The sequence below is a fragment of the Otolemur garnettii genome, unplaced genomic scaffold (assembly GCF_000181295.1).
Source record: "Otolemur garnettii isolate 467f Iridium unplaced genomic scaffold, OtoGar3 scaffold00073, whole genome shotgun sequence".
Lineage (NCBI taxonomy): Eukaryota > Metazoa > Chordata > Mammalia > Primates > Galagidae > Otolemur > Otolemur garnettii.
Genome location: NW_003852468.1, coordinates 49,791 through 54,001, shown reverse-complemented (window position 1 = coordinate 54,001; position 4,211 = coordinate 49,791). Strand labels below are relative to the sequence as shown.

The 4,211-nt window shown below is 46.1% G+C and overlaps 1 pseudogene; it reads left to right on the top strand.

Moving 5' to 3' along the window:
• Positions 1 to 1,820, top strand: part of LOC100954106 — a 23,089-nt pseudogene extending 21,269 nt beyond the window's left edge.
• The last annotated feature ends 2,391 nt before the right edge of the window (positions 1,821 to 4,211 follow it).

Genomic DNA, 4,211 nt, shown 5'->3' with positions numbered 1-4,211 from the left:
GGTAATCTTACTGGAGTTAGATGATATCTCAAAGTAGTTTTGATTTGCATTTCTCTGATGATTAAGGATGATGAGCATTTTTTCATGTGTCTGTAGACTATGCACTTGTCTTCATCAGAGAAGTTTCTCTTCAAGTCCCTTGCCCACCCTGAGATGGGAATCACTTGTTCTTTTCTTGTTAATATGTTTGAGTTCTCTATGGATTCTGGTTATTAAGCCTTTGTTGGAGACATAATCTGCAAGTATCTTCTCCCATTCTTAGGGTTGTCTGCTTGCTTTACTTACTGTATTCTTGGCTGTGCAGAAGCTTTTTAGTTTGATCAGTTCCTAGTAGTGTATTTTTGATACTGCTTCAATTGCCCAGGGGGTCTTCTTCATAAAATATTCACCCAGGCTGATTTCTTTCTTTCTTTTTTTTTTTCTTAAATAAGCTTGGTCTTTTCTGTGTGTGTGTGTGTGTGTTTTTTTTTTAAATGCTTTTATTTATTTTATTTTATTTTTTTTGGCCGGGGCTGGGTTTGAACCCGCCACCCTCAGCCTATGGGGCCGGTGCCCTACTCCTTGAGCCACAGGCGCCACCCCAGGCTGATTTCTTTAAGAGTTTTCCCGAGCGTGGGCGGGGCCAGAAAAAGGCGCGTTTCAAAGTGGGCATAGATGGTTTTCTTGTCCAATAGGATTGAAAATATGCCTCCCTAACAGACGGACCGCTGAAGTAGGGGCAGCGGTGACCAATGGGGACACGCAGGGGGCGGTGCCACGGACCCTGGAGCCGAAGTTCGTTGCTGTTGAGGCGGCGGCTTGCTTGAGGCGTTCGCCACGATTTGGAAAGGTGCTTCCTCTTTGAAGAGCTTTGGCGGCGGCGCCGGCGCCGGCGGACCAGGCTGGCTCTGGGACTTGAAGATACTAAAATCTGTCTGGCTTCAAATTCTTTTCCAAGCCAGAGAAGTAACTGATGGGGATGAGAGGTTGAGAACAACCCCCTGCAACCTTTGGTACAGATTGCTGCTGCTGCTTCTGTAGGTCGGCACGAAAGAGCACAATGAGTACAAGAAAGCGTCGTGGTGGAACAGTAAATTCTAGACAAACCCAGAAACGGACTCGGGAAGCAACCTCTACTGCAATTTCTTTGGAAGCAGAACCCATAGAACTGCTGGAGAAACTGCTGGAGATGAAATTGTGGACCTTACCTGTGAATCGTTAGAGCCTGTGGTTGTTGATCTAACTCACAATGACTCTGTTGTGATTGTTGATGAAGAAGGCCGAGGAGAAATGCTAGGAGGCTGCGTCAGGACCATGCCGACAGCTGTGTGGTGAGCAGTGACGACGACGAGGAACTGTCCAGAGACATAGATGTGTATGTGACCACCCACACGCCCAGAAACACCAGGGACGAAGGTGCTGCAGGAGTGAGGCCGTCTGGTACTGTCAGTTGTCCCATCTGCATGGATGGATACTCTGAGATTGTGCAGAACGGACGTCTCATCGTTTCTACAGAATGTGGCCATGTCTTTTGTAGCCAGTGCCTCCGTGATTCTCTTAAGAATGCTAACACTTGTCCAACTTGTAGGAAAAAGATCAACCACAAGAGGTACCACCCCATTTATATATGAAGTGTTGAGAGCTGCTCGGGAGAGACAGATGGACGGACAGACAGCCTGGCTGGGTTCTCCGTATGGTATCTGCCTCCATTGCCCTGAGCTCAAAAAACCAACATCTGAAGTGTAAACTGCTCTTTTGTTTCCAGCCCTTCTTAGACCCTTTTGTTTCTCTATTTTGATCCTATGGGGCTGGACCCAGACCGGGCTCTCCCTCTGCTCCTACAGTCCTCTGGTTCTAGAGTTGGAGAAGGGGAGCCAGGCACACTGGACTAGAGAATTAAGGTTCCTCTCTGATTCCGGAACCTGCACGTTTGCCAAGATGTTTTCCCTGTTTGGAAAGTTTGCCCCAGCTCTCCTAGCACACCACCTTCGTCCCAGTCGACCAGTGTGCCTGCCACACATTGACCAAGACAGATACAGTCCCCCCAGCTCAAGGATCCCAGGTGCAGAGTGGTCTTGAGGCCCTGGAAAGACCAACCACTGAACTATTCTTCCCTTGAGAGTTGGAGGTCACCCAAGATGCTGCCTGTACCTTAGCATTAATATGCAGCAATTTCTGCAAATCAGGAGAACCTCTGCAGGGCAATCCCTGTTTCTTAAGAACGAAAAAGTGCAATAAAGCCCGTTCTTCACCTCCTCCTTGCAGCTGCCTGCCCAGGAGATGTAGCGTGTTAGTGTTCCCTCCAGAGGCCTGATGGCACCTGGAGCAGTGCCTGTCATACCCGATTCCTGTTCACTAACTGTTCTGAGGAACCTTACCCAGGACATGGAAGGTAAATAGGGCAGACTTGCATTTGGGTATTCTCACTCTTTCTGATAAGATCCAGTCTGTGTTTGCCACATACCCTCCAGTCCTCAGCTCCTCAGCTCCTTGGTTCCCCTGCCTGATGCTGGCTCAGTGTGTACATGGGAGGCAGTGGCAGTAGTCGTGGCCTTATCAGCCACTCACTTCCATGCTTTTGCCCAAGTCACTGTTGCTCTGTGTTTAAAAAACTTGGCCCACCTGACTTGGTACTGACGTGGCTTTTTCATCCTCACCCCATTCCCCCGCCCCCAGCAGAAGGGGGTTTCAGAAGCTGCTCTTCTGCCCAGCTGGGCTTTTGGCTACTCCATAGGTTTTTGCTGGGAAAACACGCTGACTTATCCTTACCAAGGGCCCAGGTAGTAACCTCTGCTCCACTGCACAAGTGTGTTGGAGCCACAAGTTCTCTGAGAGCAGCAAAGTGGCCTGAGCTGCCCCTGACAGCACAGGGCATGGGGGTGGCTGACAGGAGAGAGGCCTATGGCACCAGACTGCCTCCACCTCCACACTTTCTCAGAGGGCTTCATGCCAAACCAACAGCCTTTTCGTTCAAAACATCTTCAGAGTGGGAAAGGGGCCATTTCTGGCTTTGCTAGCAATAACTGACCTTCAGTTTACTCTTCTGAAAAGGCAGGGACTCAGCACAGAATTCACTTTAAATGGGGCTGAAGGAGTGTCCCTCTATGTGAAAAGAAAATAGTTTTATTCTTTCTGACTTTTTAAACTTAACTGTTTGGCTCATTTCCAGTTAGTATGAATGAACATAATAATTTTCTACTTGGAATTGAAGAGGGCAGAGGCGTCAGTGCTTGTGATTGGGGGATATGATGTGTCTGCCCTCTGCATGGACTTCATTACCATTAAGTTCTTTCTGGGGCTTATGGAAATGCTCTTGTTCCATTCCAGTGACTCCCAGGTTTCAGGCACCAAGGTGACCATGCAGTCCACTAAAACACATGGTAACACCCATTCCCAAGTTTCTTTAAATTTATTCTCAGGGCAGCGCCTGTGGCTCAAGGAGTAGGGCAGTGGCCCCATATGCAGAGGATGGTGGGTTCAAAACCAGCCCCGGCCAAAAAAATAAAAAATAAAATTAAAAAGTAAATTTTATTCTCAAAGGCAACTTAAGTAGTTGATCATACAACTTGTATTACTTCATTCTAAATTAAATTGGTAAGACATAGAATTAGTTTCTGCTATTCAGAAACTGTAAACTAGGAAAAGGTTGGTATGAAAATAATCCCTTTCCTGTCCTCAGTGTACATAGTTCAGCTCTTTGTTACATTTAAACTATGTTCATGGACATCAGTCTGTTTTGGACTCACTTGCTAGTGTTAAAGATGGAAATAAAACCATTAATTTGAACAACAAAAAAGAGTTTTCCCTGCACTTTCTTTTAGTATTTTTATAGTTTCATGTCTTAAGTTTAAATCTTTAATCCAGTGAGAGTCTATCTTAGTTAATGGTGAGAGGTGTGGGTCCAGTTTCAGTCTTGTACAGGTCACCAGCCAATTCACCCAGCACCATTTGTTAAATAGGGAATCTTTTCCCCATTGAATGTTTTTAATTGGCTTGTCAAAGATCAAAGAGCAGTAAGAAGCTGGGTTCATCTCTTGGTTCTCTATTCTGTTCCATACATCTACCTCTCTGTTTTTGTGCCCGTAGGAGGCTGTTTTGATCACTATTGATTTATAGTATAGTCTGAGGTCTGGTAGCATGATTCCTCCTGCGTTGTTTTCATTTCTGAGTAATGTCTTGGCTATTCGAGGTATTTTATGATTCCATATAAAACAAAGTATTATTTTTTTGAG